The following is a 14,130-nucleotide window of genomic DNA, read 5'->3' as shown; positions in this document are numbered from 1 at the left end:
GCAGTGATCAATCTGACTCACAGATGTCCTTAGCACACTATATTAGCTAGGATTGGCAGCATTATAAGTATGTGCTGAATGAGCAATGCCTGACTTCAGAAGATGGCGAACAATGGAAAACAATGACCAAGATGATGCATGCTCCAACTTTTAATAGCATTAAGGCAAGTCACTATAATCCTCTGAGGCAGTGTTTCCTGGTGACTAGGAACACAAACTATGGGGCCAAAATGCCAAGCTTCAAATCTATACTTTAACACCTATATAACATAGGCAACTCCATTAACTTCCTTTAACCTCAAATTCCTCATCTGGTAAGTTGGATACTCGTGCTCTCTACCTCATAGGATACATGAGGATAATTGAGAAAATTCATGTAACAGCTAGTGCAAAGCCCTACACATAGAAAGCATTCTGTGAGCAGGGGCAATTTATATTATGACCTTTTCCCATTTGTCATCTGACTGCCTTCACTTCCCCTTCTAAGCATCAATCAGTTATCAGTATTTCCCTCTCTGGTTTCCTAACCCATAAAATACCTTGCCTGCTACTATTGCTACTACTACCCCTTGTCAAAGCATATCTACCCACTCCGACCCAAAGGACACACATGAGCTGTCAGCAAGTCCTGGCACGCATTGATCCTCACCTGCAATGTTCTATACACAGACCCAACTCATCTCTCAAGGCCACATTAGATCTGAGTCTGCTCACAAAGGTCTACCTATTCTTAGTATTTCCCTTCCTTTCTGAAGTATTTGTCTGGTCTGTGTGATTTGGCATGTGGCTGTGCAATCCCATTGTTTATATGTGCAAGTGCTCGTTCCTCAGAAATTTTATGACCTTTCTGGACAATGACCCAGGCTCCTTCCTATCCTTCTGCGTTTGCCTCTTAGACTCAGGATCTTACCACTATAAGATATTTGGACCATAGAAGTCATCAGACCTGTGTGGATGTCTTTTGGGGTCACAATGATTCTGCAGCAAGAGTCACATGTTCAACTGCCTGTGGAGATCAGTCATCAGGTTTTGTATGAGACACTCAAGGTTTCAGATAACTGAATGCTATAATTCAGCAGCAAAATGTATGATGGTCTTGGACTGTGTGAGTAGAAGATAGGGTCCTGGACAAGGGTAAGAGTTCCTTGTCCTCTCAACTGTTATGACACATTGTGTTCTATCCTGGCATCCATACACAGCTGGAGTAGAAATCCATTATTGGAGAACAAGATTTCTCAACTTTGGCACAATTGAGATTTGGACTGGATGATCCTTTGTTGTGGGAGCTTTGTATTGCATGATGTTTAGCAGCTTCAATGGCTTCTACCTAGTAAATGTCAGTAGAAGCCATACTCATAGTTGTGACAATGTCAAATGTCTTCAAACCAATCTCTCATTCTTTTAACTGTGACCCATAGTTGGACACACTCACATGCCAGAAATAAAAGTTTCAGAAAACATTTATTATTCTTAATAAAAGCAGTGTACAGAATTTTTCTGATCTTTTTCCTTCTTTTACTATGTCTTACCTTTTTTATTGTTCATTGTGACTTACAAAACCTCCTGTCACTCTTCAAGCCTCTCCAATCTGACATCTGCCTCATGGTTTCATCAAATCTTTCTTGGTGAAGATCACCAGTGACCTCCCCATCCCACAATCCTTTGTAGTACTCAGTCTACCTGAGTTCTCAGTGGCACAGCACAGTTAACTGCACCCCTCTTCTGAAATAGCCTCTTTCTTTGGATGTCAAGATATCACATCCTCTGGTTTTCCTCCACTCCATTTGATCTATTTGTCTTCATTTCTGGACATCCTTGTCTTGTTCCAGATCTTAATGGGAATGCTTTCAGCTTTCCACCATTGAGAATGATATTGGCTGTGGGCTTGTCATAGATGGCCTTTATGATGTTGAGGTATGTTCCTTGCATTTTGTCTTCATTTCTGAAACTTCCTTCTTCATCTGATCTCTATACTGTGAAGTTTCCTAGACATGTGTCTTGCCATTTTTCTCTCTTGTCCAATCTCCCAGATATCTATGACTTCCAATGCCAAGCATATGCCAAAGACCACCAAATTTAAGTTCAGCCCAGACCTCTCTTCCAAGCTTGACATTCATAACATCCCCCCATTATTGTTTTACAAATGTCTAAAATAAGAAATTCTTGTCCTTTGTCCAAATATTTTATTCTTCCTTCTTTCTAAACTTCAGGAAGTGGTACTATCAATGCATGGAATTGCTTAAGGCAGAGGCAATAACTGACACCTCCCTCATACCTAATGTGTCAGGTTCTGTCAACCTGCAAAATATATCATAAGACTTGCTACTTCCTACATGTCCAAGGCCACTATCCTACACCAAGTCACCATCAGCTCTTATCTCAAGAACTACATGTCCTTCTAATGGTCTTCCTGTTTCCATTCTAATAGTTTCCAGCCAATAGACAACAATACTCTTAAAATATAAATTTGATTATATTTCTTCTCTGCTTAAACCCCTTAAATGACCTCCCTTTGCATCTGAAATCGAGACCAAAGATGTCAGCCTGGTTTCATAGACCCACTTGGCCCTGCTTACCCACTAGCTCTAGCCATAATGGCCCACCTTCTTTTTCTATAAATTGTCTGCCCAAAGCTCTTCCCCACTTCCTATCCTTTACTTTTGCTCTTCTGCAAGGAACATCCTTTCCTTACCCTTTGCAGGTCAATTCCTGCTCTTCCTTCAGGTGCCAGATTAACTTTCACTTATTCAAAGAGGCCTTCCTTGATCATTTTCTTCCACCCCAATCTAAATTAGGTCTCCATTATAGACTGTCCTAATGCTCTCCATTGTTTTCTTTATTGTAGCATCAGCATTTGAAGTTATATGATTATCTTGGGCTACCAGAAAGTAAGTTCTCTGGGATAAGGACTGCCTTTTATGTGCACCTGGCACAAGCTTGGAACTTTGTAAGTAGCAATAGAATGAATAAATGAACAGTGCTGATTTACAGAAAGAGATGTGCAATGAGGATCAAATGGATGACTAATAGGTATTGAAGAGGTTAAGATGGCAAATTTGGACTACTCATTTTGCATATGGTAGTTCTGCACATATGGAGGTGTGAAAGCCCAAATGTTATATGTATGTAACCCCAAAGTTATATAAAAAATAAAAATAAACTATCAGAAGAGTGACATCTGTGATGCAGATGAGTCTATGCTGTGGACCTCCTTCTCTATCCTGAAAGAACTCAGTGAGTGGCCCATCAGTATGTGTCACATGCCTCATCAAGTGTCTTGTCCCGTTTGGTTCCATATCTGGACAGACTTGCTGGCCCCCCTGCTCTCTCAACCCTCTTCTAACTATGGTTGTGTCCATTGTATATCCCATGTCCCTGTTGTAAACTCAGTCTCACCTTGGGCAGGACTGTAAGACATTTTCTTACTAGACAACTTACTCTGGCAAAATGTAAGTATGACCTTTGAGAACTGCTGAATTGAACATTTGAAAGTTGATTCCAGTAGGAACTAAGAATTTTTTTTACCATTTTCACTTACAGAATTACAAAGGAATGACAAAAATTGAGTTTTGTAATGACATTTAAATATCATCACCCAGAAAATCTTTACCCTTGGCCCTAGAGTCACAGTCTATAGGAATATACTTGATGAAATTGCTTTCTGCCTGTGAGATGTTGGGCAAGTTACTTCATTTTTCATAGTTTCAGTTTCTTATTCAATAAAATGAATGAGGTGTCTGGGTTAGACTTTTGGTTTGCATGCAAGGATACAAGCATGTTCAGACCACTCAGTGGATGCTTCAGGGTGCCCAAGGGTGGGACCCACACCTGTGTATTTTAAGAAGGCTCTACATACAGATGATTCCGCTACATTGACTGATTATTCAGATTCCTGTAACATTTCACATTAATATCCTTAGTTTGCTTAAAGTAAAATCTGTCCAGTAGTATTGCTAAGATTTCCCCCACAAAATTTATGTACTATGTTTGCATTTAATTTGGAATTTTTTTCAAAAAGCATTTTATTCAGATGAATAATTTATTTATAATGAAAGAAACCCAAGTACTAATTATTAATCTATATGGATCTACTACATGCCCATTATTTAAGTGAAACTAAGTATTTGACTTAGGAAGAATGCTACTACATATTAATGAGCTGTCTTTTGGGGGAGACAACCAAGAGAATGTGACTGTTGGTTGATCCTATGAGCAATCCCCGAGCAAATAAAGATTCTTTATCCTCTCCCCTTTGAATGTGCCTGACTTTTGCTCTCCCCATTCCCAGCAGCTGCCCCAGGGATACAACCTTGAGACAGTAATGAGGTATTGATACAATCTAGATGGTATATATGAGTGAACCTAGTAAGACTTCTATATAAATTTATAAGAGCTGGAAGATGAGTGTGGGAAACTACTCATTTTGTCGCCACCCAAAACAAGCCTCAAATAAGTTCCTTTGCTCATTAAAATTGCCACCTACTAATTTGGAGTGGTCTGATTCTTTCAGTGGTCTCTACTTGCCTTCTCTGTGCTGAGACTTGTTTCAGATTATTTCCAGGAAGGTCCCAAGGTTGTAATCCAACGAAGTCTTAAGTAGGAAATGGTAATATTATTCATGGTGAAAAAGGGCAGTGTGGGAGTCTCCCAGCAAAACTACCTCATTTAATTACCAAACCTTTAGACCTGAAAATTAGAGGAAAGTTGTTATATGAGGATGAGAATAAAGAACTGAAACTAACCATGGAAATGAGAACAGAAATTAACGTCATGGCTAAATAGAAGAACATAACTAGGGAAACCACCTCCTTGTAACAGAACCCAGTAGGCAAGTCAGAAAGAGCTAATAAAGGAGCAATTTTGAAGGATAGACTCAGTCTCTGATCTGGACAGACAGACAGACATTGTCTCAGCCAATTCCACTTCACCACTGGGAATATATACATAACCTTCATCTCCTACCTCTCAGTAAAGTGGGTCAGGACTGAAATTCTACTGCTACAAAGTGCCTCCATCACATCAAAACTAAGCTTCAAAATAAGAATGGAATGAATTATAAGAAATTTTTTTCTTGCACACCTAAGTTTTTGGACTGGGGTCAATTTCTCCACGGTTATTGTTATTATCTTTGTTATTGTTATTCCTGCTGTCATCTTGGGAACCCTTTTACCTCTGCTCTGTGGCTCAAGTAAAGATCATCAACATACCCTGAGTCCTTCCTGCTCAAGTTACCATCTCTCCAGGTATAGATTGCCCCTTCTTCCCTCTGTTAGCAGTAGGATAATTCATTCATTCACTGCTTCATTTCACCCATTCATTCTAAAAATGTCATGTGTCAGAAATCACTTTAGGCAACAGGTATGTAGCAGGGAACAGATGAGCTCCTTCTCTCCTGAAGATTGCATCCATAGGTGAAAAACAGACGGTAAATAAATAAATATATAGCATGTCAAGTGGTGACAAGTGCTCTGAAAACAAATACAGTGGGATAAAGGAATGAAGAGAGATAGGAAACAGATGCTATTTTAGAGGTGGTCAGGGAGTCCTCTCTGTTGAGTTGACATTTTAGCAGAGAGTTATTTGAATTTATAAGAAAGCTTCATACACATGATAACCACAGATAATCAGCCAACAGATGCAGCAAAGAGTCCCTTGGTGGTATGCCCAGAGCTTTATCACAATCTAGGGCTAACTCAAAAGATTTCTAACAGACAGGTAAATACCACCTTGATGTACATCTTCACAGATGAAAAAGAAACATCCGAAATTAAAGCTGGTGTCAGCAGAAATGGGCTTACTTACAAAATAATGTTCCTTTAAACATTCATAAAATTATTTGGCAAAAGAACAAGATTATGAGAAAATCTGAACACCTATGATTGTCCATTTGGAATTTTCAAATAGCTTTACACTTTATTGATTTGAAAATGTTGAAAGAAGTTTTAGAAGTTCGTGGTCTCAGCCATCTTCCAAGGTTCTACAGGGAAACAAACCATACAGCCACTGGACAGCCTCCTCTCAACAGCAAGTGAGAGACAAGATGGTTTAAAGGAGATAGTAAAGCTTCTCCATTGGACTTTGATTTGAATGGAAAAATGAGATGGAGAAGTTAACTAAGTTGCCCAAGATCATGTAGCAATAAGGCCTGAAACCAAAATTAAAACTCAAATCTCAAGGGAAATATGCTCAGGTTAAAAAGCCAATCTCAAAAGTTTACATGCCACTTGATTCCATTTATAAAACATTCTTGAAATAGAAAAATTACGGAACTGGAGAACAGATTAGTGGTTGCCAGAGGTTAGGGAGGGAGGTTACTACAGTTATGAAAGAGTGGCATGAATGTATTTGTGATAAAAGCTCTGTATCTTGATGATGGTAGTTACAGGAATCTACATGTGATAAAATTGGATGGAACTAAACGCACATACACAAATGCAGTAAACCTGGTGAAATATGAAAAAGCTCTGCAGCTTGTCCCAATGTCAATTTCCTGTTTTCACAGTACACAGTATTTCTGTAAGATGTTACCATTGGGGGAAACTGGGTGGAGGGCACACAGGATTTCTCTTGTTGTTGTTTCTTTCACTTGCATATGAATGCAATTATTTTAAAATTAAAATTTCAAAACAAAAAAGTTTTAAAACTCAGCGGTTTGAGCCCTGAGAATAAGCCTTAATTTAACCATGATGTTTTATGTGTTGAGGGATTCTTTAATTAAGCAACACTGTATTTTACAGTTTCTGCTATTCTGGATGATCTGTCTACCCTTTTTAATGGACCAGGAGAATAAATCTGATCTAAAATAATTTTGGAATACATCTATTATTTTAATTAAATCCTTATTTTCTCATGACATAACCCACATAAAATATCCCAATTCAATGTAAAAAAAAAGATTGTAAAATAATTGTATTCCCTCCACAAGTTCCCACTAAAGTACATACCTCTATAGATAGAAAAGTAATCAAGAGCCCAAAAAAGCTTTACAGTGATTATCAATGTCCAGCAACATAGATTGGAACTCCCCAAGTGCTGTTTGTGTTCTGTATTCATGGAATGCTCTAAGAAGAAAGGAAAAGAACTCTTTTGCTCAGGTTTCTGAGAACTTCACTGGCATTCCACAGAAAAAGATAACTTTCCTTTTGCTCAACTTTGTTGCTTTGGACATTCACATACAGATATTGAAAGATATATCACATTTTTTTTAACATTTGTTTTTAACAATTAACTCAAACTGTTATGCTTAATTGTGGAAAATGGATTTTTGAAAATTCGTTTTTAAAAAAGCATATTTGGGATAGTGCTAGATGATGGCCTGACTAGCAACTGCATAGCAGTAGACCCTGCTCACAGGGACCACGCACGTGAAGGCAGGGTCTTCTGCAGGACTGCGTCCAGAAACCACAGACCAGGATCTGACAAAGCAAGAGGGGAGATTCCCTAGGTCATATCACAGAGCCCTGGGGAACCTAGGGACAGGAAAAAAGGAAAGTCTGACCCCAGAGCTTGCTGGCAGAGTTGAGCTGGGATGAGAATCCTCTCTCCAGCCAGGCATGGTGACCCAAGGACCTTCACACCTGCACAAATCACTGCTGCTGTGCAACCTTGCAAACGCAACTTGCAGCTTGGTTCTCCCTTGCTTCCTCTGTCTGGCTCTTTTCCTCTTTCTTTAATAGGAATGGACTATTTGAAAAAACACATAAAAGATGTTTTCATTGTAGCTTTAAAAATAATGAATTTCCAAGCACAAGTTTTTCAAAATGATCATTTTGATCAAAATGAAACATTTTTCCTATGCCCTTGACTTCTTGCTGGCTGCAAGTCCATGTCCTAGATGCTAGGTAATAATGACAATAGCTTTGAGCTGGTAGTGCATCAGAGCATGGGACAGGACAATGTGAGCAAAGATTTAAGGTACAGTTAAATTAACTCTGCTGCTTTTTTAGCATTCATAGTTGACGTTATATTTTTCCATTAAGTTATGATGAACCCCAATCAGGGTGTCATTTACCTTATAGCTTCCAGCACTAAATGTGGACACTATCAAATTCCTACCTGTGCAACTTTGGCAAAATGTTCTATTAAAAGTTACAGACAGCTCACAGAAATCGATCCTCTTACTCCCCTCTTACCAGGAGTGGAAGAGTGCCTGGTAGCTGTGACTATTCTGAGAAACTCCACTTTCCTTATTTTGATGATTTCCCAGGCCATGGCTTTACCTTCAATTGCAGAAGTCAGACCCTACCTTTTCCCATTCTCTATTTCCCCTGTATTCATGGAATACAGATATGTGATGTACAGATATGTGATGTGGCTATTGGCAAACCTCAGGGCCTTGCTACTTCTGGACAGGGGCCTTGATTGGTAGACCTATCCAGAGGTGTACTCATAACATGGCAGCTTCTTCTCCTAGAGGAGGCAGCGAGAGATTTTTGTAACCTAAACTTGAAATTATATCATGTCACTTTTGCCACATTCAACCCATTAGACATCTTACTAGCAATAGATTCAGCCCACACTCACAAGGAGGTGTGGTTTGCAGAAAGATGCAAACAACAGAATGTTCAGTCTTCAACCTCTCAAGGCACTTAATAAAGAAATTAAACTCAATCCTATGCATACAAATTGGTGATCCAGACTATTTCCTGACACTCATGGAAATACCAAACAACCAGTCCTCAGGACGTTGAGACTCAGGAAAGCTCTGTGGCTTGTAGATGATTGTAGATGATCGTGGGTAAACTCAGAACTCAATGTCCATATTTCTTGAACATTTTTCAAAAGAATTTTATAGGACCAAACTGGAATAGGAATAATAGTCAGTCACTGATGACAGGGAAAGCAAGATCATGAGAAATAAACCTGTGTACCAGAGATGTCCACTCCTATTGGCAGGAGTGCTGCTGCCACAAGTTGTGAGGACAAGTTGTGTGATAGCCGCCACATTGGTGATGCTCACAACTGGCACCTCCATTAGGAATAGTTTGGCAGTAGCTAGAACTGGGAGTGGGCTGGCTCAAGGGAGATCTGGATGTAGGTCAGGGGCCTTAGCAGGCATGGAGATACACTTGGACCTTGTATAGACACAAGCAGACCTTGTGTACTATCTCAGTTCTGCTTGTGACCCAGGGTCTTGCCTAATAGATCTCTGTATAACCCAAAGGCATTAAAAGTCTGTGCTTTTTGTTAATGACCAGAGAAACTTTAGTATCCTGCTGGAGTAGCAGAGTAAACCAGGGTAGCAGAGTAACCCAGGAAGACAAGTTTAGCTTAAGTTGGACTCAAGTCTTACATGTCGTACTATTCAAGCAATTGTGGCCTCAGGGGATCTTTGAGCACTTGGTCTCTTTAGAGGGCAAGAATATGTGGTTATGAAGTCCAGTCAAATGTTACGAGGCATGGGAATTATCTGCAGCCAGTTAGAGCTAAGGTTGGTTGCTTCAAATATTTGATAAGTGCAAAAATTTCTTTGGATGAAGTATTTCCCAGGGCATGATCTTGACAGGCCAGGTCCCACTGGCACCAGTGATAGTCTACGACTCCTTAACCATCTCAAGAAAAGCTAAATCAGGGCTGAGATGTTGAGACCTTATTATTGCTTTAAAAAAAAAAACAAAACTTTCCATTATGGGAAATTCTAAGCATATATGCCTAAAAGTAGAGATATTACAAAAGAAATTCCCATGCACCAATTGCCAGCTTCAACAATTATTAATTCATGGCTAATCTTTCATCTGTAATACTACCCATCTCCCTGCTTATACTGTAGATTATTTTGAAACAACTTCCATCATATTACTTCATTAGTAAATATTTTAGTATGTACTTATAAAATATAAAGTCTCTTAAAAAATCCACAATAACCATGATCACATTTAAGATAATAACCCTCATCAAAATTCCAGTCAGTATTTAAATATTCAGTTACTATTTAAAAAAATGTACAAACTCTAAAAGTTAAAAAAAAATTGAATCTGCTAAATCACTTTGAAAAGCATTCTTTATTCATACTTTATTCACAATAAAAATATATTAAACCAACAAGCAAAAACAGTGCAAATGATAAAAAACTTAACATCACTCTTTACAATTTGATAATTCATGAGAAATTGAAACAAGTCCCTATCATCTTTTCTAAGGCTACTGTTACTTATTCTTAAAGAGGTAAAGAACAAAAGTTAGAGCCTCTATCAGTCATTCGGGCTCTCAACTGGTCCCACCCTCTCTCCTTGCAGTCAGGCAGAAGTATTACACTCTCCTAGCTCCTTGAAGTGAGTGTAGTTGTACAACTTGTTTTGACCAATGAGTTGTGAGTGGAAGTGATGAAATGTCAAATCCCATCAGATAATTCAATTGCCATATGAGACCTTGCAGAGCCCTCTTTTCATTCTCCTACAATAACCGGGGGGATGCCATCAGCCGGGATCTTAGATGGGAGAGAGAAACAAAGTCACAGAGATTTTTGAGGCTGGTTCTCATCACAACATAACCTGGCCAACCCTGATTCATAAAAGGTGCTTAGGCTTGAGCTAATAATTTCAGGAAATTTAAGTTATGGCTAATACTTTTAAGTGAGGGGCATCTTGAGGAATCATTTGATTTACCCATAGGACATTATTGAATTGCTCTGTGTTATCATTTAGGCAGGGCGGTGGAGTTTTAATTACTTAGTCTTTGAAATTATTATAAGATGAATACAATAATTTTAAAAGTATTCTGCCAAATAAAACACTATAAAGATATAAAATATTAAATCAATTAACATAATGATGAAACAAAAGAGAAAACCTTTGTTTGGGAAGCCATGGCTCTGCCCTGCCGTTAGCTTGGACAAGTCCCTTCATTTCTGGGCCCCAATTTCCCTTTCTGTTATAATAATCATTGTCACAACAGTGACATTCTTGAGAGTCTATCATGTGTTAGTTTCATGGAACTTACTGAATTCAGTCCTTACAGCTAGTTATTTTTAAACATTTTTTAAAAGATGAAACTATGGAAACAGACTTAGAGAGTCTAAGTTGCCAAACAATAGTTGAAAGTGATGGAGATACTTTTAATGTTAGCCTCAACTAAATATTTAAGGTCCATTTCTTACTCTAAAGTCCTATGGCATTTTTGGATGAGAGTATTGGATGAGTAAGAAACCATATTGTCAAAAAGAAAGTATTTTCTCCTGCAAAAGGAATAGTTTTCTTGTTTACAATCATATTTTCCATCTTATGATAAACACATATTTTATGGAGATCAAGGAGTATTAATTTTCTCCTTCTTGTACTATCAAAGGGATTCAAAACATCAAACCTTCATGATCGTATACAAATAGTAACAATAATGTATACTAACTCTGAAACACAGATATTCCCCTTGAGAACTTGTAGACTATTTCTTTGCTGATATTTTTCTGTTAAGAATGATTAGGAGACTTGTTAGTTTGTGGTCAAACAGACATTTTACCAGCCACATTTTGTGGTTTTAAAATACCAGACTTAAAACACAAAATTTTTTCTCTCAAACTTTACCATCAGTTGTTTACATAACTATGTAAGTTTGAGGGTACATTTTCCCACCACCATACATGCACACGCTTCACCCTCCACCAAAACTGTGCCAATGACCTATCTCCTTCCTTCCCCTAGCCCCTCTTCATTCCCCACTATTCCCACTGGTAACTAGTATATTTTCACAAAGTCTAGGACTATTTTTGCTGTACTTTGCCAGTTTGTTTTCATTTGTTATTTAAATTCCACAAATGAGTGAAACCATCCAGTAAATGTCTTTCACCTTCTGACTTATCTCACCCCACATAGTCACCTCAAGATCCATCCACTTTGTCCCTAAAAGTAGCAATTTCATCTTTCCAAATAGCTCAGTATTATTCCACTGAGTATATATTCCACAAATTTCGTTATCTAGTAACCTCTTGATGGGCACTTAGTACTATGATTTGGTTAATATGGATAATACTGCTGTGAACATGGGAATTCATAATCTTTTTTTATTTAAGTTTTCATATTCTTGGAGTAACTGGCTAACAATGGCATTGCTGGATTATACGGCATTTCTTTTGAAGGTATCTCCACACTGTTTTCCATAGAGGCCTCACCAAATTGCAATCCCACTAAGAATGTATGCATGTTCCTTTTGCCCCACATTCTCACCAACATTTGTTGTTTCCATTCTTTTTGATAAAGACCATTCCCACAGTGGTGTGGTGATCTCTCATTGGGGTTTTGATTTGCATTCCCTTTTTATTTTTAAAAATATTTTATTTTATATAATTCTTACATCATTTTTCTGCATTTCCCTTTTTATAAGTGATGTTTTTTCATGTGCCTATAGACCATCTGAATATATTCTTTGGGAAAGTGTCTATTTAGGTCTTCTGCCCATTTTTGATTGGGTTGTTATTCTGTTGTTCAGCTGTATGTGTGTGTGAGTTATATATTTTGGAAATAAACCCCTCGTCCAATGTGTGCTGAGCAAATATCTTCTCCCAGTCCATAGGTTGCCATTTTTTGTTGTGGTTTCTTTTGAGTTACCAAAGCTTTTTAGTTTGATGTAGTACCATTTGTTTATTCTTGTTTTTATTTTCCTTGTTAATGGAGTTGTGTCCCTGAATGCATCTCTGTGTTTTATGGTTTCAGGTATTATAGCCAAGTCTTTAATTCACACAACTGAACAACAGAAAAGAATACCTCACACCATATGCAAATATCAACTCAAAATATATAAAAGATTTGGATGTAAGACCTGAAACTATAAAATACATAGAAGGTAACAGGAAAAATACTTCATGGCATTAGCTTCAGTGATATCTTTAGGGATTCATCCCCAACAGCAAGGAATACAAAAGAGAATATAAACAACTGGGACTACAGTAAAGCAAAAAGCTTTTGCACAGCAAAAGAAAGCATAACTTAGACAAAAAGATATCCAGCTGAATGGGAAAAAATATTTACACACCATACATCTGACAAGGGGCTGATGTCAAAGATCTACAAAGAACTCATATAAGTAAGCAAAAAGAAAACAAATAACCCAACCAAAAAAATGGGGAGAAAGTTAAATAGGTAATTCTCAAAATAAGAGATACAGATGACTAATGGGCACATGAAAAAATGTTCATCGCTTATCATCAGGGAAATGCAAATAAAAACCACAATCAGTACCACTTCACACCAGTGAGACTGGCTCCTATCAAAAAGACCACAAATAATCAGAACTGGAGAGAATGTGGAGGAAAAGGCACACTTTTACACTGTTGGTGGGAATATAAACTTGTTCAGTCCCTAATGAAAGCAGTATGGAGGTTTCTTGTAAGATTAAAAATGGATTTACCTTGTGGCCCAGCAATTTCAATACTTTGCATCTATCCAAAGAACACAAATACACTAATTCAAAGGGAAACTTGTACTCCCATTTTAATTACAGCCATATTTACAATAGCCAAACTATGAAAATTGGCTAAATGCCCAAAAACAGACAAGCAGATCAAGAAGATGTGGTGCACGGACACAATGGAATACTATTCAGTGATCAAAAGGAAAAGATGAACTCCAGCATGGGTGGAGCTGGAAAGAATTATGCTAAGCAAAATGTCAGAAGGAGAAACACAGACTGGATGGTGTCACTTATCTGTGGAATATAGAGAAACCAGACAAAGGGTCAGATATAGTCAAATTCAAAAAAGAGCCCTTGAAAGCAGCCTACAGAACTGAAACATGCAGGGGGGAGAGGAGGGAGGAAGTGCCAGTACATAGTGGGGAGGGAGCACAATGGACTATGGGTGCTTTGGTGTTGGGAACACTATAGTAACAGGAGCAAAAGAGGGGTATCCTATACTTCCAAAATCCAAGCATTGATGTAAACCAACATTACCGCAATAAAAAGTACAAAAGGGTCATTCTAGTTGCTGAGGTAGACAATGGACTACAACTGCAAATTTATGTCAAAAATTGAAGATTATCTGGATTTAAGAAAAGTCAAAGCTAAGTTTTATACACTTGCTCGGCAAGAAAAAATACCAGAGAAATAGTTCACCGAGTAATTCATGAGCTGGGAAAAGTAAGACTATTTTTAAATGTTAAAAAAAGAAGGAAGGCGATTCCTGGTGGTTAGGAAAGGCAGCAC

This window comes from Talpa occidentalis, unplaced genomic scaffold (genome assembly GCF_014898055.3).
Source record: "Talpa occidentalis isolate TD23 unplaced genomic scaffold, MPIMG_talOcc4v2.1 talOcc4.5, whole genome shotgun sequence".
NCBI lineage: Eukaryota > Metazoa > Chordata > Mammalia > Eulipotyphla > Talpidae > Talpa > Talpa occidentalis.
This window is presented reverse-complemented; position numbering follows the sequence as displayed.